The sequence below is a fragment of the Carassius carassius genome, chromosome 37, assembly GCF_963082965.1.
Source record: "Carassius carassius chromosome 37, fCarCar2.1, whole genome shotgun sequence".
Classification (NCBI taxonomy): domain Eukaryota; kingdom Metazoa; phylum Chordata; class Actinopteri; order Cypriniformes; family Cyprinidae; genus Carassius; species Carassius carassius.
In genome coordinates this window covers 182694-207592 of record NC_081791.1, presented here as the reverse complement: position 1 = coordinate 207592, position 24899 = coordinate 182694, and the positions used below count along the sequence as shown (strand labels likewise).

Here is a 24899-nt window from a genome sequence, read left to right as displayed (position 1 = left end):
TGGGGTTTACGGAGGGCTAACCGTTGGTGAGGATGGTAGAGACGCAAATTGTACTTCTGGCTGGCCGCCTGGGTCTTCATACTTACCTGGCAGGGGAGACACCATGATCAAGAAGGCGGTTCACCCAGGGCGAGGCTTGTCCATTGCACTACGGCCATGCTGACCCCTGCGAATTCCCCAAATGTGGGAATCTCGACTGCATAATTTATGGTAGTGGGGGACTGCGTTCGCGCTCTCCCCTGAATTAACTGGTGAAACAAAGCAGAAAGATCTATCTCAGTTACTTTTTAGTTTCAGAATGATGAGTCCTGCCACATGCTGGGTATGTGTTTTGAGCTAATGAAACAAAATCACTTACGCTCTTGAAATATCGGTCCCTGGTGTGTGGTTTAGTTCGAATTTTGCACAGACCTCACTTTGCAAGTCGATTGGATTGACTGCAGCCTAGCTGTAGCTGTCTCCATGTTTGTTTTTGGTTGTGCTTTTTCAAATCATATTAGTTTTTTTCCGCTTACAGCGCCACCTAGTGGCCTGTCGCAGCGCCCTTTTACACCTGACCACTGACTGAGCCCCTGCATAGGTGTGCCGATTTGGGTGAAGGGATCTCACTCCTTCCTGGAGTTATAGTCATTTGAGCCACCTCGGCCACACCACCTTGGCACGTTTTGAGGTCCCCTCGCCAAGGTGAATGGAATTTCCACTTTTTTTGGATGATTATTGACAGTCAGACTCCAGAGAAGCATTCTGTGCTGATCTGGGTGGGACTGGGCCAAATACCTGCCGCTAGTTTGCAAAAGAAGGTTTTCGACAAAATCCCAAATACCCGAAAATTTCGTCAGAGCGACGAGCCAATCTGAGACCTGCATCTCGTTCGGCTCGAGCCAAGGATTCCGATGACATAAGGCACGTGGCTTTGCGACGAACCGTTTGGGAGTTACGAGCGATGCCGTACTCTCTGTTGCTGCAGAGCCAGCGTCAGGCCGATCGGGGCGTGGCCCGGTGACGTTGCAGACGGGGGAGGGTACTACCATCACACAGCGTTTCAGGTGTTTCCATCTTTGTTTGATGGTCCTTTTACATTTCATTTTTCTTATTTTTCCGCTTACAGCGCCACCTAGTGGCCTGTCGCAGCGCCCTTTTACACCTGACCGCTGACTGAGCCCCTGCACAGGTGTGCCGATTTGGGTGAAGGGATCTCACTCCTTCCTGGAGTTATAGCCATTTGAGCCACCTCAGCCACACCACCTTGGCACGTTTTGAGGTCCCCTCGCCAAGGTGAATGGAATTTCCACTTTTTTTGGATGATTATTGACAGTCAGACTCCAGAGAAGCATTCTGTGCTGATCTGGGCGGGACTGGGCCAAATACCTGCCGCTAGTTTGCAAAAGAAGATTTTCGACAAAATCCCAAATACCTGAAAATTTCGTCAGAGCGACGAGCCAATCTGAGACCTGCATCTCGTTCGGCTCGAGCCAAGGATTCCGATGACATAAAGCACGTGGCTTTGCGACGAACCGTTTGGGAGTTACGAGCGATGCCGTACTCTCTGTCGCCGCAGAGCCAGCGTCAGGCCGATCGGGGCGAGGCCCGGTGACGTTGCAGACGGGGGAGGGTACTACCATCACACAGCGTTTCAGGTCTCCCAGACTTACCAAAGCCGAGATGGGCATCGTCGTGTCCGGCTTCTTCCCCGCTGCATCAAATCAACATCGCTTCTCGGCCTTTTGGCTAAGATCACGTATCTTGTCGGACGGTTGAGACTGCGATCGCCTCTTGGAGGTTTCCTGACTTGAGATCTTTTTATATCTTGAGTCACACAACTTCGAGAGGTACATTGAATTCTGCTGCTTCGGGCTCCAACAAGTTTTAAGGTAAGGTCTTTTAATTATTTATTTGGTTATTTATTGTTGTATTTATTGTTGTTTTAAGTTTTAAGGCTGTTGGTGCCTCCATCATGTCGGCTGCCCGTGCCGGCGTGCGGAGGCACCACAGCGTGCGTTTTTTATTCAGGCAGGTTGAGGGGAAGCTCCTTGGAATGTCCCGTATGGACTTTTCAAGGAAGCTGATCCAAAAGACCTTAGCTTTTAGATCTGACGACCTGAATTGTTTGATGACTCTGCCCTTGAACAAAGGATTTGATGTCAGTTTTAAAACCGCTTCCCTGCTTAATGACTTTTGGCAAAGGTTTGATTCAGTTAAAGCCCAGTTCTCCATGTTCACTGTCGAGAAACTTTCGGATAACACACTTAAAACTGTGATTGTCAGGATGTTCAATGAAACAGTGACTGGAGATGATATTTGTGTTTGGTTGGGTAGATTTTGCACTGTTCGAGGCCAGCCTGTCAAAGTGTTGGATGAAGATGGCATTTGGACATGCTCCTGGCGAATTCCCATTAAACAATGGGAAGACGCTGGGGGCTACCAGGGCCTGAAACATCTGCCTTCCATGATTGTGCTCGGAGAGAACAGAGGCTACATACATTATCAAGGAATGCCCAAACTCTGCAGGAAGTGTTGCAGGTTTGGTCATCTCGCTGAAGCATGCCAAGAGTTAATATGTGGGAAGTGTAGAGAAATTGGTCACAGTTTTGATGATTGTACCAATGGCAGGTGGTGTAATCTTTGTGGAGAAACAAACCATCTCTACAGAGACTGCCCTAAAAGTTTTGCCAACAAGCTCAAAATGGCCGCCCCACATGGGCAACAAACGAATGAACAAAGGAAAGAGGAGGCGGTCCCTGAGGTTTTGGCGGGAATTTCAAATCCCCAGCCGGCCTCAGGGATTGGGCAGGAAGGAGGAAGTGGGGCGGCCACAGGGGCGGAGTCAGATATTGAACTGGAAAAAGTCACGGAAGGAGAAGTGAGCGAGGAAGAAACAAGCTCTTCCCTAGAAACGGTGTCAGATTTGGTGCAGGAATCCAGTGGGAGTGAATTTGAGTGTTCACTCCCAAATGCTCAAGTGCAAAAAAGACCTGCGGGATCTCCTCTGGTGGAAACAGAGGAGAAAAAAGCTAGGGCAGCACAGCGGCTTGATAGTTCCGATTTGGAAGATCAAGAACGTATGTGGCCCCTAGAATCCCCAAATGAGGTTTCCTTTTTGCACATCAAGCTAAGAACATCGTCGCCTAGGGAGTTACAAGAGGGTTTCTCTGTAGCACCCGATGTGTCGAGCACCTGCTCTCCGGGCCCCAGTTCATCTGGGAGAAAGGAAGAGCAGGTGAAACAAGATAAAACATGATTTTAAGCATATTTTTGTAGTCTTTTAGTCTTCTGTTTAAATGTCTCATACTGTTTTAACCATACTGCTCATGGCCCTCACTATCTCTACCATAAATGTAAGAAGTGTGAGGTCCACCTTGCGAGCACAGAGCATTTTATCCCTTTTAAAGTCTTTTAAGTCAGATTTGTTTTTACTGCAAGAGTGTGCTCTGCCCTTTTTAAGTAACCACAGGAAGTTGGAGGAGATGTGGACCATGGGGCCCTCAATATGGAGTGGCTCTAACTTCAACAAGAATGATGGTGTCGCTATTTTAATAAAAAATTCAAACATCACGGTGAAGGATAGCACTGTGGTGAGGGAAGGGCGGGCTCTTTTAGCAAACCTGACTTTTTTAGGGAGAGATTTTAAGGTTCTTAACGTGTATGGTTTTACAGAAAAAAATGACAGGTATGAGCTTTTAGAAGACCTGCAGCCCCACATGTTAGGCAGGGCTCCCCTAATAGTAGCAGGGGATTTTAACTGTGTTTTATCAAAAACAGATAGGAAGAGAGTAGGAGAAGATTTTAAGGTCGATAAGACATCGGTTTTATTACAAAATTTAGTCAAGGATTTTAAGTTAGTTGACTGTTTTAAACAACTGCATCAAAGAGAGGAGGGCTTCACCTGGTTCAGTGGTGATGGCGCCAGAGCCTCTCGAATTGACTATGTTTTTACAAGGGACTGCCCGCCAACCGATGCAACATTGACCCCTCTCTTTTTTTCTGATCACATGATGCTGTCTTGCACCCTTTCACTTTCCCCGGGTGTGACGGTAGGAGGAGGGATGTGGAAGCTGAACTGTTCCCTATTGGTGGATGAAGAAGTGGTTAGAGAATATAGGGAGCAGTTCAGCCAATGGCAGACCCTCCAAGACTTTTATGAGACACGTGCACAGTGGTGGGAAATGGTAAAGGACCGGACAAGACAGTTTTTTAGGAAGGTAGGGAAAGATAAAAAGAATAGGGAAAAGAGATGCATGATGGGGTTGCAAAAAAGATTACAAAGATATTTTAATCTTTTAAATAATGGTTTTGATTTTAGCCAAGAAATAACAGATGTAAAAAAAGAAATGTCAGTTTTATCTCGTATCCAAAGTAAAGGTGTTATTTTAAGAAGCAAAGAAAGAGAAATAGAGGAAGGTGAAAAGTGTACAAGTTACTTTTTTAAAAAGATAATAACAAGGGGAGGGGCAATAACCAGTGTTAAGGTAGGAGGGAGGGATGCAAACACAACAGAAGAGATTTTAAAAAATGTAGAGGGATTTTATGAGGATTTGTATTGTAAAAAAGATGTACACGACGATACGGCAAGGGAAGTTTTAAATTTTTTAGTCAAGAATGTTAATGGCCAAAATAAGTTTTTATCCCAAGATTTTAATATTTTAGAATTACATAAAGCTCTTAAAGGTTTTAAAAAGGGGAAGTCCCCAGGAGCAGATGGACTTCCCCTAGAGTTTTATCTTACTTTTTGGGATATTTTAGCACATGAATTATTGGCTGTTTTTAACAACTTTGAGACTCTTGACAGACTACCCGACAGTTTTAGGATAGGGATAGTGTCTTTACTGTACAAAAAAGGGGACAGGACTGACTTAAAAAATTGGAGACCAATCACGCTTTTAAATTTCGATGGTAAACTTTTTAGTAAGATTTTAGCGACACGCATGTCGACTGTTTTAGAGGACGTGATCCACCCGGATCAAGCTTCTGCTGTGCCCGGAAGAAAGATAACAGACAACCTAGTGCTGATTAGAGACGCCATCTGTTACGCGAGAGACAGAAATATTCGGCTAGTAGTCCTAAATTTAGATTTTGAAAAAGCATTTGATCGAGTCTCGCACCAGTACCTCTTCCAGGTACTGGATAAAATGGGGTTTCCAGAGAGGTTTATAGCCTGGGTGGGACTGCTGTACAAGGGAATAGTCAGCAAAATTCTAATAAATGGGCATCTTTCCAAAGCTGTGAACATACACAGTGGTGTCCGTCAGGGATGTCCTTTATCTCCTCTTCTGTATGTGGCTTGCATTGAGCCACTGGCACAGATCTTGAGAAGGGACAAATGGATCAAAGGACTGGACGTTCCTGGGACGGGTGGACTGACGGCGACCTGTGCTTTATACATGGACGACGTAACTCTTTTAGCCACGGACCTTTTATCCATACGAAGAGCACTGGACTTGACTGACTGGTACGGTCGGGCCTCGGGCGCCAAACTCAATAGAAACAAGTCCGAGGCCCAGCTCTTCGGGCCGTGGGGAGACGCGGACACAGGAGGACTTGATTTGGTTTTTAAAGACAATGATTTTAAGATTTTAGGCGTTAAATTTGATAAAGACGGAGGTGGACGAGACAACTGGACTGACTTGCTAGGGAAAGCTAGGAAAAGACTGGGGTTTTGGGGACTAAGACAGTTGACAATTGAAGGTAAAATTTTAATTTTTAAATCTGTGATTTTACCTCTGATTTTACTTGTCTGTTCTGTTTTTAGCCCCCCTCGGCGGTTCCTGGTGAGACTGGAGAGGGCGGTGTTTTATTTCCTGTGGGGGTCCAAGTGGGAGCGCCTGAAGAGGGAGACCATCAAGAAAAGGCCAGAGAACGGTGGAAAAGGCCTCCCAGACCCCCACCTGTTTTTAGGCAGCCGCTTCACCGCCCTGCACATTAGTTATGCCATGACCCCATCCAAAGAAAACAAGACGGCTGCAATGGTGCGATTTTGGATGGGGTCTTACCTAAGAACATTGAAAATTTTACCAGTAGACTTGAAAACCCCAGTGTCTTTTAACTTGCCTAAAGAGTACAGTTTTATAAAAAATTTTTTAAAGAAATATCTTTTAGAGAGTGAAGATGTCACCATTTTAACTAAACACAAGTCTCTCATTTCTGTTGTGCAGGACCGGGAACCGGTGAGTCCAGTTCCAGGCCTCACACTAGGTGAGGCCAAACAAGTTTGGAGGAACGCTGCTCACCCCGCTCTCCAGAACAGGCACAAGGATTTATCATGGATGGTGGCTCATGAGATCCTCCCGGTCAGGGCGGTTATGCACTCCAGAGGCATGGCCAAAAACCCCATCTGCCCTCGGTCCGGCTGCAATTCCCCGGAGACCGTCCACCACCTACTCTGGGAGTGCGGTGCTGCGCGGGACCTGTGGGCCAAGACCGGCCCCTTGTATTTCCCGTGCCTACCAGCAGGTGGGGCCCAGTTCGGGTACCAGCTCGCCATCCTTGGGGTGGGCCGGGGCTTGAAGGACATGACAGCACAGGAATTCACCTCGCTCTGGCTCACCCTCAACGTCATCAAGGATGCCATCTGGGCCACCAGAAACCTGCTGGTGGGGAAACGCGTTACGGTAACCCTCCATGCATGTGAGCTAAAGGTAACATCAATGCTGCAGGGGTACCGGACGACGATATTCGGACGGGGGGGCCGGGGCCGCACAGAGAGGGTCCCGGCAGGCACCGACCCTGGCTGCCCGTAGATGCACCCTCACCATTCTGGCTACGGGAACAGCGGGCCAGCGGGCCGGAGGAGAGGGGATCTCCGCTGAGCCTGTAAAGCAGCATCTCATGTCCCTGTTCTGGAGAGTGGGGTGAAGACCGACTTGATAAGGACTCACCCCCGGTCTTGCACAACAGATGTTTTTTTTTTTATTTGGTTTTTATCCTATAAATTGGTTTTTATTGTGTTTTATTAATGAAATTGGTTTTATTAACATGCATATGAGGCTTGTTTGCTTTTTTAAATTTGTATTTTACTTTTGAAACCGATCGCACCTTTTAAACACACCTCAAATATGGACTTTTAAAAACAAGCAAAACACTGTGGTTTAATCAATTTTTTTTAACAATGATTGTTTCTTTCATTTTACCATGTGTATTTATTATATATTATATGGCTTGTTTTAATGTGTGCTTGAAAAAAAAAAAAAAAAAAAAAATGTGTGTGAAAGTAAAAATGCAAATGGAAAAAATGTAAATGGTGACAATAAAACTTTTTCGAAAGAAAAAATCTGTTCTTATCAGTTTAATATCTGATACGTCCCCCATCCGGGGACTACATATTAAATGGATTTTTAGATCACGGAGCTGGAGCCGGGGCTTGCTCCGTCCATTCCACGCATCGGCCTGGTATTGCAGTGTCTCCAGGAATGGTGTGCTTTCCCGTTTTCGGGAATGCCATTTATTGTGACGAATAGCAGTGCAAGTAATGAGGTCTGCCTTTGCAGGTCTTGTGGTTTATTGCGGACTCTCTTCTGAGGCACCCCCCTGAGGTGTTGGACTCTTCCACTAACGATGCTCCCACCTGAGGTCTCGGAGTCTTTCACTGACGAGGTGATGTATCGAATTCGGTGTGTTTGGTTAAAGGGAGTCAACTAAAACCAGCGTTGGGAAGCAGTTTCCAGGCCAGTAATGGAAGTCGCCCATCCTTCCTTTGTTGGGGTTTACGGAGGGCTAACCGTTGGTGAGGATGGTAGAGACGCAAATTGTACCTCTGGCTGGCCGCCTGGGTCTTCATACTTACCTGGCAGGGGAGACACCATGATCAAGAAGGCGGTTCACCCAGGGCGAGGCTTGTCCATTGCACTACGGCCATGTTGACCCCTGCAAATTCCCCAAATGTGGGAATCTCGACTGCATAATTTATGGTAGTGGGGGACTGCGTTCGCGCTCTCCCCTGAATTAACTGGTGAAACAAAGCAGAAAGATCTATCTCAGTTACTCTTTAGTTTCAGAATGATGAGCCCTGCCACATGCTGGGTATGTGTTTTGAGCTCATGAAACAAAATCACTTACGCTCTTGAAATATCGGTCCCTGGTGTGTGGTTTAGTTCGAATTTTGCACAGACCTCACTTTGCAAGTCGATTGGATTGACTGCAGCCTAGCTGTAGCTGTCTCCATGTTTGTTTTTCGTTGTGCTTTTTCAAATCATATTAGTTCTTTTCCGCTTACAGCGCCACCTAGTGGCCTGTCGCAGCGCCCTTTTACACCTGACCGCTGACTGAGCCCCTGCACAGGTGTGCCGATTTGGGTGAAGGGATCTCACTCCTTCCTGGAGTTATAGCCATTTGAGCCACCTCGGCCACACCACCTTGGCACGTTTTGAGGTCCCCTCGCCAAGGTGAATGGAAATTTCCACTTTTTTTTGGATGATTATTGACAGTCAGACTCCAGAGAAGCATTCTGTGCTGATCTGGGTGGGACTGGGCCAAATACCTGCCGCTAGTTTGCAAAAGAAGGTTTTCGACAAAATCCCAAATACCCGAAAATTTCTTCAGAGCGACGAGCCAATCTGAGACCTGCATCTCGTTCGGCTCGAGCCAAGGATTCCGATGACATAAGGCACGTGGCTCTGCGACGAACCGTTTGGGAGTTACGAGGGATGCCGTACTCTCTGTCGCCGCAGAGCCAGCGTCAGGCCGATCGGGGCGAGGCCCGGTGACGTTGCAGACGGGGGAGGGTACTACCATCACACAGCGTTTCAGGTGTTTCCATCTTTGTTTGATGGTCCTTTTACATTTCATTTTTCTTATTTTTCCGCTTACAGCGCCACCTAGTGGCCTGTCGCAGCGCCCTTTTACACCTGACCGCTGACTGAGCCCCTGCACAGGTGTGCCGATTTGGGTGAAGGGATCTCACTCCTTCCTGGAGTTATAGCCATTTGAGCCACCTCGGCCACACCACCTTGGCACGTTTTGAGGTCCCCTCGCCAAGGTGAATGGAAATTTCCACTTTTTTTGGATGATTATTGACAGTCAGACTCCAGAGAAGCATTCTGTGCTGATCTGGGTGGGACTGGGCCAAATACCTGCCGCTAGTTTGCAAAAGAAGGTTTTCGACAAAATCCCAAATACCCGAAAATTTCGTCAGAGCGACGAGCCAATCTGAGACCTGCATCTCGTTCGGCTCGAGCCAAGGATTCCGATGACATAAGGCACGTGGCTCTGCGACGAACCGTTTGGGAGTTACGAGGGATGCCGTACTCTCTGTCGCCGCAGAGCCAGCGTCAGGCCGATCGGGGCGAGGCCCGGTGACGTTGCAGACGGGGGAGGGTACTACCATCACACAGCGTTTCAGGTGTTTCCATCTTTGTTTGATGGTCCTTTTACATTTCATTTTTCTTATTTTTCCGCTTACAGCGCCACCTAGTGGCCTGTCGCAGCGCCCTTTTACACCTGACCGCTGACTGAGCCCCTGCACAGGTGTGCCGATTTGGGTGAAGGGATCTCACTCCTTCCTGGAGTTATAGCCATTTGAGCCACCTCGGCCACACCACCTTGGCACGTTTTGAGGTCCCCTCGCCAAGGTGAATGGAAATTTCCACTTTTTTTGGATGATTATTGACAGTCAGACTCCAGAGAAGCATTCTGTGCTGATCTGGGTGGGACTGGGCCAAATACCTGCCGCTAGTTTGCAAAAGAAGGTTTTCGACAAAATCCCAAATACCCGAAAATTTCGTCAGAGAGACGAGCCAATCTGAGACCTGCATCTCGTTCGGCTCGAGCCAAGGATTCCGATGACATAAAGCACGTGGCTTTGCGACGAACCGTTTGGGAGTTACGAGCGATGCCGTACTCTCTGTCGCCGCAGAGCCAGCGTCAGGCCGATCGGGGCGAGGCCCGGTGACGTTGCAGACGGGGGAGGGTACTACCATCACACAGTGTTTCAGGTCTCCCAGACTTACCAAAGCCGAGATGGGCATCGTCGTGTCCGGCTTCTTCCCCGCTGCATCAAATCAACATCGCTTCTCGGCCTTTTGGCTAAGATCAAGTGTAGTATCTGTTCTTATCAGTTTAATATCTGATACGTCCCCCATCCGGGGACTACATATTAAATGGATTTTTAGATCACGGAGCTGGAGCCGGGGCTTGCCCCGTCCATTCCACGCATCGGCCTGGTATTGCAATGTCTCCAGGAACGGTGTGCTTTCCCTTTTTCGGGAATGCCATTTATTGTGACGAATAGCAGAGCAAGTAATGAGGTCTGCCTTTGCAGGTCCTGTGGTTTATTGCGGACTCTCTTCTGAGGCACCCCCCTGAGGTGTTGGACTCTTCCACTAACGATGCTCCCACCTGAGGTCTCGGAGTCTTTCACTGACGAGGTGATGTATCGAATTCGGTGTGTTTGGTTAAAGGGAGTCAACTAAAACCAGCGTTGGGAAGCAGTTTCCAGGCCAGTAATGGAAGTCGCCCATCCTTCCTTTGTTGGGGTTTACGGAGGGCTAACCGTTGGTGAGGATGGTAGAGACGCAAATTGTACCTCTGGCTGGCGGCCTGGGTCTTCATACTTACCTGGCAGGGGAGACACCATGATCAAGAAGGCGGTTCACCCAGGGCGAGGCTTGTCCATTGCACTACGGCCATGCTGACCCCTGCGAATTCCCCAAATGTGGGAATCTCGACTGCATAATTTATGGTAGTGGGGGACTGCGTTCGCGCTCTCCCCTGAATTAACTGGTGAAACAAAGCAGAAAGATCTATCTCAGTTACTTTTTAGTTTCAGAATGATGAGTCCTGCCACATGCTGGGTATGTGTTTTGAGCTCATGAAACAAAATCACTTACGCTCTTGAAATATCGGTCCCTGGTGTGTGGTTTAGTTCGAATTTTGCACAGACCTCACTTTGCAAGTCGATTGGATTGACTGCAGCCTAGCTGTAGCTGTCTCCATGTTTGTTTTTCGTTGTGCTTTTTCAAATCATATTAGTTCTTTTCCGCTTACAGCGCCACCTAGTGGCCTGTCGCAGCGCCCTTTTACACCTGACCGCTGACTGAGCCCCTGCACAGGTGTGCCGATTTGGGTGAAGGGATCACACTCCTTCCTGGAGTTATAGCCATTTGAGCCACCTCGGCCACACCACCTTGGCACGTTTTGAGGTCCCCTCGCCAAGGTGAATGGAAATTTCCACTTTTTTTGGATGATTATTGACAGTCAGACTCCAGAGAAGCATTCTGTGCTGATCTGGGTGGGACTGGGCCAAATACCTGCCGCTAGTTTGCAAAAGAAGGTTTTCGACAAAATCCCAAATACCCGAAAATTTCGTCAGAGCGACGAGCCAATCTGAGACCTGCATCTCGTTCGGCTCGAGCCAAGGATTCCGATGACATAAGGCACGTGGCTCTGCGACGAACCGCTTGGGAGTTACGAGCGATGCCGTACTCTCTGTCGCCGCAGAGCCAGCGTCAGGCCGATCGGGGCGAGGCCCGGTGAGCCAAGGATTCCGATGACATAAGGCACGTGGCTCTGCGACGAACTGTTTGGGAGTTACGAGCGATGCCGTACTCTCTGTCGCCGCAGAGCCAGCGTCAGGCCGATCGGGGCGAGGCCCGGTGACGTTGCAGACGGGGGAGGGTACTACCATCACACAGCGTTTCAGCTGTTTCCATCTTTGTTTGATGGTCCTTTTACATTTCAATTTTCTTATTTTTCCGCTTACAGCGCCACCTAGTGGCCTGTCGCAGCGCCCTTTTACACCTGACCGCTGACTGAGCCCCTGCACAGGTGTGCCGATTTGGGTGAAGGGATCTCACTCCTTCCTGGAGTTATAGCCATTTGAGCCACCTCGGCCACACCACCTTGGCACGTTTTGAGGTCCCCTCGCCAAGGTGAATGGAAATTTCCACTTTTTTTGGATGATTATTGACAGTCAGACTCCAGAGAAGCATTCTGTGCTGATCTGGGTGGGACTGGGCCAAATACCTGCCGCTAGTTTGCAAAAGAAGGTTTTCGACAAAATCCCAAATACCCGAAAATTTCGTCAGAGCGACGAGCCAATCTGAGACCTGCATCTCGTTCGGCTCGAGCCAAGGATTCCGATGACATAAGGCACGTGGCTCTGCGACGAACCGTTTGGGAGTTACGAGCGATGCCGTACTCTCTGTCGCCGCAGAGCCAGCGTCAGGCCGATCGGGGCGAGGCCCGGTGAGCCAAGGATTCCGATGACATAAGGCACGTGGCTCTGCGACGAACCGTTTGGGAGTTACGAGCGATGCCGTACTCTCTGTCGCCGCAGAGCCAGCGTCAGGCCGATCGGGGCGAGGCCCGGTGACGTTGCAGACGGGGGAGGGTACTACCATCACACAGCGTTTCAGGTGTTTCCATCTTTGTTTGATGGTCCTTTTACATTTCAATTTTCTTATTTTTCCGCTTACAGCGCCACCTAGTGGCCTGTCGCAGCGCCCTTTTACACCTGACCGCTGACTGAGCCCCTGCACAGGTGTGCCGATTTGGGTGAAGGGATCTCACTCCTTCCTGGAGTTATAGCCATTTGAGCCACCTCGGCCACACCACCTTGGCACGTTTTGAGGTCCCCTCGCCAAGGTGAATGGAAATTTCCACTTTTTTTGGATGATTATTGACAGTCAGACTCCAGAGAAGCATTCTGTGCTGATCTGGGTGGGACTGGGCCAAATACCTGCCGCTAGTTTGCAAAAGAAGGTTTTCGACAAAATCCCAAATACCCGAAAATTTCGTCAGAGCGACGAGCCAATCTGAGACCTGCATCTCGTTCGGCTCGAGCCAAGGATTCCGATGACATAAGGCACGTGGCTCTGCGACGAACCGTTTGGGAGTTACGAGCGATGCCGTACTCTCTGTCGCCGCAGAGCCAGCATCAGGCCGATCGGGGCGAGGCCCGGTGAGCCAAGGATTCCGATGACATAAGGCACGTGGCTCTGCGACGAACCGTTTGGGAGTTACGAGCGATGCCGTACTCTCTGTCGCCGCAGAGCCAGCGTCAGGCCGATCGGGGCGAGGCCCGGTGACGTTGCAGACGGGGGAGGGTACTACCATCACACAGCGTTTCAGGTGTTTCCATCTTTGTTTGATGGTCCTTTTACATTTCAATTTTCTTATTTTTCCGCTTACAGCGCCACCTAGTGGCCTGTCGCAGCGCCCTTTTACACCTGACCGCTGACTGAGCCCCTGCACAGGTGTGCCGATTTGGGTGAAGGGATCTCACTCCTTCCTGGAGTTATAGCCATTTGAGCCACCTCGGCCACACCACCTTGGCACGTTTTGAGGTCCCCTCGCCAAGGTGAATGGAAATTTCCACTTTTTTTGGATGATTATTGACAGTCAGACTCCAGAGAAGCATTCTGTGCTGATCTGGGTGGGACTGGGCCAAATACCTGCCGCTAGTTTGCAAAAGAAGGTTTTCGACAAAATCCCAAATACCCGAAAATTTCGTCAGAGCGACGAGCCAATCTGAGACCTGCATCTCGTTCGGCTCGAGCCAAGGATTCCGATGACATAAGGCACGTGGCTCTGCGACGAACCGCTTGGGAGTTACGAGCGATGCCGTACTCTCTGTCGCCGCAGAGCCAGCGTCAGGCCGATCGGGGCGAGGCCCGGTGAGCCAAGGATTCCGATGACATAAGGCACGTGGCTCTGCGACGAACTGTTTGGGAGTTACGAGCGATGCCGTACTCTCTGTCGCCGCAGAGCCAGCGTCAGGCCGATCGGGGCGAGGCCCGGTGACGTTGCAGACGGGGGAGGGTACTACCATCACACAGCGTTTCAGCTGTTTCCATCTTTGTTTGATGGTCCTTTTACATTTCAATTTTCTTATTTTTCCGCTTACAGCGCCACCTAGTGGCCTGTCGCAGCGCCCTTTTACACCTGACCGCTGACTGAGCCCCTGCACAGGTGTGCCGATTTGGGTGAAGGGATCTCACTCCTTCCTGGAGTTATAGCCATTTGAGCCACCTCGGCCACACCACCTTGGCACGTTTTGAGGTCCCCTCGCCAAGGTGAATGGAAATTTCCACTTTTTTTGGATGATTATTGACAGTCAGACTCCAGAGAAGCATTCTGTGCTGATCTGGGTGGGACTGGGCCAAATACCTGCCGCTAGTTTGCAAAAGAAGGTTTTCGACAAAATCCCAAATACCCGAAAATTTCGTCAGAGCGACGAGCCAATCTGAGACCTGCATCTCGTTCGGCTCGAGCCAAGGATTCCGATGACATAAGGCACGTGGCTCTGCGACGAACCGTTTGGGAGTTACGAGCGATGCCGTACTCTCTGTCGCCGCAGAGCCAGCGTCAGGCCGATCGGGGCGAGGCCCGGTGAGCCAAGGATTCCGATGACATAAGGCACGTGGCTCTGCGACGAACCGTTTGGGAGTTACGAGCGATGCCGTACTCTCTGTCGCCGCAGAGCCAGCGTCAGGCCGATCGGGGCGAGGCCCGGTGACGTTGCAGACGGGGGAGGGTACTACCATCACACAGCGTTTCAGGTGTTTCCATCTTTGTTTGATGGTCCTTTTACATTTCAATTTTCTTATTTTTCCGCTTACAGCGCCACCTAGTGGCCTGTCGCAGCGCCCTTTTACACCTGACCGCTGACTGAGCCCCTGCACAGGTGTGCCGATTTGGGTGAAGGGATCTCACTCCTTCCTGGAGTTATAGCCATTTGAGCCACCTCGGCCACACCACCTTGGCACGTTTTGAGGTCCCCTCGCCAAGGTGAATGGAAATTTCCACTTTTTTTGGATGATTATTGACAGTCAGACTCCAGAGAAGCATTCTGTGCTGATCTGGGTGGGACTGGGCCAAATACCTGCCGCTAGTTTGCAAAAGAAGGTTTTCGACAAAATCCCAAATACCCGAAAATTTCGTCAGAGCGACGAGCCAATCTGAGACCTGCATCTCGTTCGGCTCGAGCCAAGGATTCCGATGACATAAGGCACGTGGCTCTGCGACGAACCGTTTGGGAGTTACGAGCGATGCCGTACTCTCTGTCGCCGCAGAGCCAGCATCAGGCCGATCGGGGCGAGGCCCGGTGAGCCAAGGATTCCGATGACATAAGGCACGTGGCTCTGCGACGAACCGTTTGGGAGTTACGAGCGATGCCGTACTCTCTGTCGCCGCAGAGCCAGCGTCAGGCCGATCGGGGCGAGGCCCGGTGACGTTGCAGACGGGGGAGGGTACTACCATCACACAGCGTTTCAGGTGTTTCCATCTTTGTTTGATGGTCCTTTTACATTTCAATTTTCTTATTTTTCCGCTTACAGCGCCACCTAGTGGCCTGTCGCAGCGCCCTTTTACACCTGACCGCTGACTGAGCCCCTGCACAGGTGTGCCGATTTGGGTGAAGGGATCTCACTCCTTCCTGGAGTTATAGCCATTTGAGCCACCTCGGCCACACCACCTTGGCACGTTTTGAGGTCCCCTCGCCAAGGTGAATGGAAATTTCCACTTTTTTTGGATGATTATTGACAGTCAGACTCCAGAGAAGCATTCTGTGCTGATCTGGGTGGGACTGGGCCAAATACCTGCCGCTAGTTTGCAAAAGAAGGTTTTCGACAAAATCCCAAATACCCGAAAATTTCGTCAGAGCGACGAGCCAATCTGAGACCTGCATCTCGTTCGGCTCGAGCCAAGGATTCCGATGACATAAGGCACGTGGCTTTGCGACGAACCGTTTGGGAGTTACGAGCGATGCCGTACTCTCTGTCGCTGCAGAGCCAGCGTCAAGCCGATCGGGGCGAGGCCCGGTGACGTTGCAGACGGGGGAGGGTACTACCATCACACAGCGTTTCAGTTGTTTCCATCTTTGTTTGATGGTCCTTTTACATTTCATTTTTCTTATTTTTCCGCTTACAGCGCCACCTAGTGGCCTGTCGCAGCGCCCTTTTACACCTGACCGCTGACTGAGCCCCTGCACAGGTGTGCCGATTTGGGTGAAGGGATCTCACTCCTTCCTGGAGTTATAGCCATTTGAGCCACCTCGGCCACACCACCTTGGCACGTTTTGAGGTCCCCTCGCCAAGGTGAATGGAATTTCCACTTTTTTTGGATGATTATTGACAGTCAGACTCCAGAGAAGCATTCTGTGCTGATCTGGGCGGGACTGGGCCAAATACCTTCCGCTAGTTTGCAAAAGAAGGTTTTCGACAAAATCCCAAATACCCGAAAATTTCGTCAGAGCGACGAGCCAATCTGAGACATGCATCTCGTTCGGCTCGAGCCAAGGATTCCGATGACATAAAGCACGTGGCTTTGCGACGAACCGTTTGGGAGTTACGAGCGATGCCGTACTCTCTTTCGCCGCAGAGCCAGCGTCAGGCCGATCGGGGCGAGGCCCGGTGACGTTGCAGACGGGGGAGGGTACTACCATCACACAGCGTTTCAGGTCTCCCAGACTTACCAAAGCCGAGATGGGCATCGTCGTGTCCGGCTTCTTCCCCGCTGCATCAAATCAACATCGCTTCTCGGCCTTTTGGCTAAGATCAGAGGGACGTGGTCGCGATCATCTTCTCTTGAAGGAAATAGACTATTACTGGGCGGTGGTTGTAGTCTCTCCGGACAGGGATATATCTTGGACTTCACCTGTGAACAGCATTTTTTTTTTCTTGTTTTTTTTCTTTCTTCAGGTTCTTTTTCCAGCTCGCTTAGGAAGGAGAAAAACACTAGCGTTCACAGGTGAAGTGCCCTTTTATTTATTTATTTTGCTGTATTATTATTTAGTGTCCTTTTAAAAGTCTAGTTATTTATTCTATCAGTCTTTTAGACATGTATTGGCTGTTGTACGTATTTTCAAAGGGCTGTTGGTGCCTCCACCATGTCGGCTGCTCGTGCCGGCATGCGGAGGCACCACAGCGTGCGTTTTATGTTTAAAAAAAATGATGATGGAACGTTAATGGGGATGTCCAGACTTGATTTCTCACGGAAACTCGTACAAAAGGTTTTAGGATTTTCAGCAAATGATGTAAATTGCTTATTGACTCTTCCCCAGAACCGTGGTTTTGATTTGAGCTTTAAAAGCGCTGCACTGCTAAATGTTTTCTGGTCTCGTTTTGAAGCGGCAAAAGCCAGTCTTTCCATGTTCACAGTTGAAAAACTGACAGACAATTCCCTGAAAGTGGTAATTGTTCGAATGTTTAATGAAACTGTGAGTGGAGATGACATAGCGATATGGTTGGCGAGATTTTGCTCTGTTCGGGGCCAGCCTGTTAAGGTTTTAGACGAGGACGGCATCTGGAATGGCGCGTGGAGAGTTCCCATTAAACAATGGGAGGATCCACACGGCTTCCAGGGCTTAAGTCAGATTCCTTCTATGATTGTGCTGGGAGAAAACAGAGGCTACATTCATTATCAGGGGATGCCCAAACTGTGCCGTAAATGCAGTCGGTTTGGGCACCTCATAGAGGCATGTCAGGAAACAGTTTGTGGTAAGTGCAAAGAAATTGGGCACATCTATGAAGAATGTACCAATGGCAGAAAGTGCAATCTTTGTGGTGAATCCAACCATCTCTACAGAGACTGCCCTAAATCCTTTGCCAACATATTAAAAGCAAAAATGGCTGCCACCAAAAACCAAACGAGTGAAAAAGAGGCAGTCCCTGAGGTTTTGGAGGGAATTTTGAATACCCAACCAAGCCCAGGGACTGGTCGAGACGGAGCGGAAGGGGCGGGTCAAGGGGTGGAGTCAGACGCGGGTAACGGTCGGGAGGAGGAGACTCCGCCCATCCAATTAGGAAAGCAAAATGTGAGTATGGAAATGGATAAAGAAAGTGAAGAGGAGAAAGAGTCAGATGAATTGACCCCCTCCTCTTTGGAAACTGTATCCGATCTAGATGTGGTGAAGTGAGTGACTCGTTGCCACGTCACCCTCATTACATATATGGCCAATAGGGTTCTGCCCCTTGGGGTATATAGACTCTTTGGATGCTCCCTGGGATACGTCATTGAAAGCCCGCCCCTTTGTCATTCATTCCAAGAGACCGTGGAGGTATGTGTGTTAGCCGTGTAGCCGGTTGTTTTGATGTTAGTATTAAGTGATGTTTCATTGTGCCTTCATCTGTATCTGTTTAGTGTGACACTCGGCCATCGAGGCTGTGCACGTTCTCGTGGCGACACTCACATTGTGGTAAGTTCTAATGTTAGTTTTTAACTTTGTGTAGTTTGTTTGTTTGAGCGACCTGCAATGCGTTTTAGTGTGGCGTGCCTTCGGTCGCCCATTGGTGTGACGTCTCCTCATAGCTGCGTTGGAGTATCAGCTGTTTATTGACTCATTAACATCAAATGACTGTCATATGATTTCCGTGTGCCTGTGATTGTTTGTGTGCGCGCGCCGAAATTGAATCAGGGTGAGTACATTTACGATCGTTTCTTTTAATCTGCAACTGTTTTTAATTAGATAGTTAATGAATATTTGTGTTTAGGAGTTCTCTTTTGCCCGTGTTAAAGCCAGGCTGAGCAGCTACTTTAGCAACTTGCTGTCAGCAATCCATGCTTCATTGAGCCACGTTTGCTGCTTTGTGGAAGCCGAATATCACTGCTGGACTCCACTTTATCTATTGCTCAGGCAATATGTTGTTTATGTTGTATGAATGTGGCTGGTTTTGTTACCAGTCCTTAGCCGCATGATCATCACTGTTAAATACCTGTGATTCATTACATGGAGTGATAATTAGCCTACCAAACTGGTCCCATCATTTGTGTAGGTTGGACTGATTGTGTGATTTTTGTGTTGTGACCGTTTGAATGGTTTATATTTATTTTCTTTGTCTTTATTATAGATGACCATTTATCTTATAACTTGATTTTTGTTTTCATTATTTGTCTCATTGTGATTTGGTTTATCTCTAATCATTTCTATATTTATTTCTTTTCTGTATTCTGCAGGAGCTGGGTTTTCCTGGAGGCAGGCTGGTGGTTTTAGCTGCAGGCCTTCACCCTAAGTAGGGGTTATAAGTGTGGTGTGACTTTTTATCACTATTTTGTAGTGGAGTGATTCTTCAAAGTGTGTTTGATTGCCATATGCAGCTATAGCTAGCCTGCTTCTCTGTGGTCTCAGCCCCTGCAGTGATCATATTCTTTTTGTTTTGGTTGCCTTTTTGATTACGAAATGACACAATTGATTGTGTTATTTGTTTAATTGCTTTCTTTAATAAAAATTGCCTGTTTCAATGTGAACTCACGTCTCTTGCCTCTCCTGAGTAAACGGACTTGTGTCCTATTTATTAGATTATTTCCCCGGTAATTCGGGGTGGCGTAGTCACTACTAGACGGCCACGTAGTGCTACATAGACACCGAGCAAAACACTTCAAGCATTATAGGCGGAATAACTCTAGATTGGTTACCTAATGCTCAGCTGCAGAAAAGACCTGCGGGGTCTCCTTTGTGTCAAACAGAGGAGAAAAAGTTGAGGTCCACCAGCTCAAGTAATGAGGAAGGAGACAGGGTGTGGCCCTCAGCCTCCCCGAATGAGGTTTCGTTTCTGCAAATACAGCTAAGAACATCATCGCCAAAGGAGCCGCAAGAGATTTTCTCTGCGGATCCTAAGGCGGTGGACTCCTCCGTTCCTGAACCCAATACTATCACTAGTAAAGAGGAGCGGGTGTCACAAGAGTTTTTTTGATTAAAATGAACTTTGTAGTCTTTTAAATAAAATGTTTTAGTTCCTTTTTAAGCTCATGCCTTTTTACCTAATTTATTCACCATGGCCCTCACAATTTCAACAATAAATGTAAGAAGTGTGAGGTCCATGGTCAGAGCACATACTATTTTATCCTTCTTAAAATCTCAAAAGTCAGATGTCTTTTTACTACAAGAGTGTGCCTTACCCTTTTTATCTAGTTACAGGAGGTGGGAGGAGTTATGGACGCCGGGACCCTCCATATGGAGCGGGTCCAACTTTAACAAAAATGATGGAGTGGCGATTTTAATAAATAACCCTCACATCCTGGTGAAGGGGAGCACGGTGGTAAGAGATGGGCGGGCTATTTTAGCGAATATGACTTTTTTAGATAGAGATTTTAAGGTGTTAAATGTGTACGGTTTTACAGGTAAAAACGATAGGTATGAGCTTTTAGAGGAACTGCAGTCCCACATGCTGGGGAGGGTACCATTAGTGGTAGGGGGAGATTTTAACTGTGTTTTAGCCAAAACTGATAGGAAGAGGGTGTGGGCAGATTTTAGGTTTGATAAGACATCAGTTTTAATGCAAAGTTTAGTTAAGGATTTTAAATTAACTGACTGTTTTAAGACTTTGCATCCAAGAGAGGTGGGCTACACCTGGGTCAGTGGTGATGGCACCAACGCCTCTCGCATTGACTACATTTTCGTACGCGATTGCCCGCCGACTGATGCTATATTAACACCCCTATTCTTTTCCGATCACGTTATGCTGTCTTGCACTATTTCCTTCACCACAAAATTGACGGTAGGGGGAGGGATCTGGAAACTGAATTGCTCCCTTTTGCAGGATGAGGAGATAGTTAGTGACTACAGGGAGCAATTCAGTCAGTGGCAGACCCTCCAAGACTTTTTCGATTCACGTGCACAGTGGTGGGAGATGGTGAAACACCGGACGAGACTGTTTTTTAGAAAGAAAGGGATTGGGAAAAAGAACAAAGAAAAGAGACGCATGCTGGGACTGCAAAAAAGATTACAAAGGTATTTCAAGTTTGTTAATGGAGGGTTTGATTTTAATGAAGAATTAAATGAGGTTAAAAAAGAAATGGCTGATTTGGAAAAACAAAGAAACAAAGGGTTGATTTTAAGAAGTAAGGAACAAGATCTGGAGGAAGGTGAAAAATGCACAAGATACTTTTTTAAGAGGATTTTAACAAATAAAGGGGTAATTACTGAATTAAAAAAGGGGGAGAAGGAAGCCAGAAATACAGAAGAGATAATAGAAGAAGTAGAAAGATTTTATACAGATTTATACAACAAAAAAGAGATAACAGAGGAAGCCATAGAAAATATTTTGGGAAATTTAGAAAAGAAAATTGATAATGAGTGTGCTATTTTAACCCAAGATTTTACTCTTTTAGAGCTTACAAAATGTATGAAGGATTTTAAAACTGGTAAGTCGCCGGGAAGTGATGGCCTTCCCGTGGAATTTTATTCAAAATTTTGGGACATTTTAGCACCAGAACTTTTAATGGTTTTGAAGGACTTTGATAGACTGGACCGACTCCCCGACAGTTTTAGACTAGGAATTGTTTCACTTTTGCATAAAAAAGGAGATAGGACAGATTTAAAAACGTGGAGACCAATCAGCCTTTTAAATTTGGATTGCAAACTTTTTAGCAAGCTTTTAGCTAAACGCATGTCCCTGTTTTTAAAGGATGTGATCCACCCGGATCAAGCATGTGCTGTGCCCGGGAAGAGGATCACGGACAGTCTGATATTGATCCGAGACACCATCTGTTTTGCGAGAGACAGAAACATTGGCCTAATAGTGGTAAATTTAGATTTTGAAAAAGCTTTTGATCGGGTCTCGCACCAGTACCTATTGCAGGTACTGGAGAAAATGGGCTTCCCAGGGAGGTTTTTAGCATGGGTGGGATTGCTGTATAATGATATAACCAGCAAAATTCTTGTAAATGGGCATTTAACAAAAGCTGTTAACATTCACAGCGGCGTCCGTCAAGGGTGCCCGTTATCCCCGCTCTTGTATGTGGCATGCATTGAGCCATTGGCACAGCTTTTGAGAAGGGACCAACGGATCGCAGGATTTAAGCTACCAGGAGGTTTGATAGCAAAATGTGTTTTATACATGGACGATGTGACAATTTTAACGACTGACTTTTTATCTGTCCGAAGAGCTTTGGAACTTACAGATTCTTATGGACGGGCCTCTGGCTCCAAATTAAACAGAAACAAGTCAGAGGCCCAGCTCTTCGGACAGTGGGGCGACATAGACATGGGAGGACTGGAAGTGACTCTAAGAAAAGATAATATAAAAATTCTAGGCATAAAATTTGATAGGGAGGGGGGTGGACAAGGTAATTGGACCAATGCTTTAGGGAAAGTAAGACAGCGACTGGGTTTGTGGGGACTAAGGACTTTGACGATGGAGGGAAAGATTTTAGTTTTTAAAGCTGTGATTTTACCTCTGTTTTTATTGTTGTGCTCTGTTTTTACCCCCCCCAGGTCCTTCATTTTAGCAGTGGAACGTGCTGTCTTTTATTTTCTCTGGGGATCCAGGTGGGAGAGAATAAAGAGAGAAACAGTCAAGAAAAGAAAGGAAAACGGAGGCAAAGGACTGCCAGACCTAAGCCTTTTTTAGGGAGTCATTTTACAGGATTACATTTTAAGTATGCCACGGCCCCATCCAGTGATAAGACCGCAGCAATAGTGAAGTTTTGGATGGGGTCGTACTTACGCTACCTACAAATTTTAACCGTAGATCTTAGAACCCCAGTGTCTTTTAACTTGCCAAAAGAATATGCATTTATTAATTTTTTTTTAAAGAAACATGACCTAGAACGAGAAAATGTGGACATTTTAAAAGACCATAAAAAGATTATCTCTGTTGTGCAGGACCGGGAGAAGGTGAGCCCAGTTCCAGGGCTAACTGAGAGCGAATCCAAAACAGTGTGGAGAAACGCAGCCCACCCCGCTCTTTGGAACCGGCAAAAAGACCTGATGTGGATGGTGGCCCATGAGATCCTACCAACCAGGGCGGTTATGCACTCCCGCGGCATGGCCGCCAACGCAAAGTGCCCACGGCTCGGGTGTAATCAGGAAGAGACCGTGCGGCACGTCCTCTGGGAGTGCGGTGCTGCACGGGACCGGTGGACCGCGACCGGCCCCCTGGTTTTCCCATGCCTGCCAGCGGGTGGGGTCCAGATGGACTATAATCTCGCCGTCCTAGGGGTGGGCCGGAGGATAAAGGATTTAACATCAAAACAGTTCACAACACTCTGGTTCACCCTGAATGCTATAAAGCATGCAATCTGGACTGCCAGAAACCTGCTGGTGGGGAAACGGGTGATGGTGCCCCTCCAAGCCACTGTAAGGATGGTGGAGAACATGCTGCAGGGGCACCGCGCCCAATCATTCAGAGCGGGGGCCGGGGTTGCCACTGAGAGAGTCCCGGCCACCACCGACCCTGGTTGCCCGTAGATGTACCTTCACCACTTCCGGCTACGGGAGCAGCGGGCCAGAGAGTACGGATCTCCTCTGGGTCACTGAAGCTGGGTTTGATTGCCTGGGACCGAAGAGTGGGAGAGGCCCAAATTGAAAGATTACCTCCCTGATCAAGCACAATAGAGAACCCCCTTTTTTTTTTTTTATTACATAGTTTTATTTTGGCTTTTAAAACACACTGAAAGCACTTTAAAGGAAAATAAAAATGTATGTAAAAGAACAATTCATCAATGTGTAACCTTATAACCCCCCCTTTTTTTTTTTTTTTTTTTTTTTTTTTTCTTCCCTTATGGTCATTTCAAGTACTTTGTCTGTATCTTAACATAAGGCATGTCTTGGAGATCCAGGATTTTAGTGGTGTGTTAACCGTCATTGGAACGATTGTTTTTTACATTTTTTATTTTTATTTTTTACTCATACCTGCATGTGAACATATATGTTGTATTTTATCTATTACTTGACGTACTGTTGTACCACTTTTGATTAAATATCAATAAAACCAGTCAAAAAAAAAAAAAAAAATCTGTTCTTATCAGTTTAATATCTGATACGTCCCCCATCCGGGGACTACATATTAAATGGATTTTTAGATCACGGAGCTGGAGCCGGGGCTTGCTCCGTCCATTCCACGCATCGGCCTGGTATTGCAGTGTCTCCAGGAACGGTGTGCTTTCCCTTTTTTGGGAATGCCATTTATTGTGACGAATAGCAGAGCAAGTAATGAGGTCTGCCTTTGCAGGTCCTGTGGTTTATTGCGGACTCTCTTCTGAGGCACCCCCCTGAGGTGTTGGACTCTTCCACTAACGATGCTCCCACCTGAGGTCTCGGAGTCTTTCACTGACGAGGTGATGTATCGAATTCGGTGTGTTTGGTTAAAGGGAGTCAACTAAAACCAGCGTTGGGAAGCAGTTTCCAGGCCAGTAATGGAAGTCGCCCATCCTTCCTTTGTTGGGGTTTACGGAGGGCTAACCGTTGGTGAGGATGGTAGAGACGCAAATTGTACCTCTGGCTGGCCGCCTGGGTCTTCATACTTACCTGGCAGGGGAGACACCATGATCAAGAAGGCGGTTCACCCAGGGCGAGGCTTGTCCATTGCACTACGGCCATGCTGACCCCTGCGAATTCCCCAAATGTGGGAATCTCGACTGCATAATTTATGGTAGTGGGGGACTGCGTTCGCGCTCTCCCCTGAATTAACTGGTGAAACAAAGCAGAAAGATCTATCTCAGTTACTTTTTAGTTTCAGAATGATGAGTCCTGCCACATGCTCCAGGACTCCTTCCTGGAGTTATAGCCATTTGAGCCACCTCGGCCACACCACCTTGGCACGTTTTGAGGTCCACTCGCCAAGGTGAATGGAAATTTCCACTTTTTTTGGATGATTATTGACAGTCAGACTCCAGAGAAGCATTCTGTGCTGATCTGGGTGGGACTGGGCCAAATACCTGCCGCTAGTTTGCAAAAGAAGGTTTTCGACAAAATCCCAAATACCCGAAAATTTCGTCAGAGCGACGAGCCAATCTGAGACCTGCATCTCGTTCGGCTCGAGCCAAGGATTCCGATGACATAAGGCACGTGGCTCTGCGACGAACCGTTTGGGAGTTACGAGCGATGCCGTACTCTCTGTCGCCGCAGAGCCAGCGTCAGGCCGATCGGGGCGAGGCCCGGTGACGTTGCAGACGGGGGAGGGTACTACCATCACACAGCGTTTCAGGTGTTTCCATCTTTGTTTGATGGTCCTTTTACATTTCAATTTTCT

The 24899-nt window shown here is 47.9% G+C and overlaps 5 non-coding genes and 2 pseudogenes across 5 annotated transcripts; all 7 read left to right on the top strand.

Annotated features, from left to right (window-relative positions):
• The first annotated feature begins 78 nt into the window (after positions 1 to 78).
• Positions 79 to 242, top strand: LOC132118905 (U1 spliceosomal RNA). Its single transcript, XR_009426072.1, has one exon. It is a non-coding gene; the product is annotated as a U1 spliceosomal RNA (small nuclear RNA).
• Positions 243 to 7242: 7000 nt separating this feature from the next.
• LOC132118843 (U2 spliceosomal RNA) lies at positions 7243 to 7417 on the top strand (annotated as a pseudogene).
• A 352-nt stretch (positions 7418 to 7769) lies between these two features.
• LOC132118742 (U1 spliceosomal RNA) lies at positions 7770 to 7933 on the top strand. Its single transcript, XR_009425969.1, has one exon. It is a non-coding gene; the product is annotated as a U1 spliceosomal RNA (small nuclear RNA).
• A 2061-nt stretch (positions 7934 to 9994) lies between these two features.
• Positions 9995 to 10185, top strand: LOC132118769 (U2 spliceosomal RNA). Its single transcript, XR_009425991.1, has one exon. It is a non-coding gene; the product is annotated as a U2 spliceosomal RNA (small nuclear RNA).
• Positions 10186 to 10537: 352 nt separating this feature from the next.
• On the top strand, positions 10538 to 10701 carry LOC132118904 (U1 spliceosomal RNA). The gene has a single exon (XR_009426071.1). It is a non-coding gene; the product is annotated as a U1 spliceosomal RNA (small nuclear RNA).
• Positions 10702 to 23612: 12911 nt separating this feature from the next.
• On the top strand, positions 23613 to 23815 carry LOC132118837 (U2 spliceosomal RNA; annotated as a pseudogene).
• Positions 23816 to 24167: 352 nt separating this feature from the next.
• LOC132118903 (U1 spliceosomal RNA) lies at positions 24168 to 24331 on the top strand. Its single transcript, XR_009426070.1, has one exon. It is a non-coding gene; the product is annotated as a U1 spliceosomal RNA (small nuclear RNA).
• The last annotated feature ends 568 nt before the right edge of the window (positions 24332 to 24899 follow it).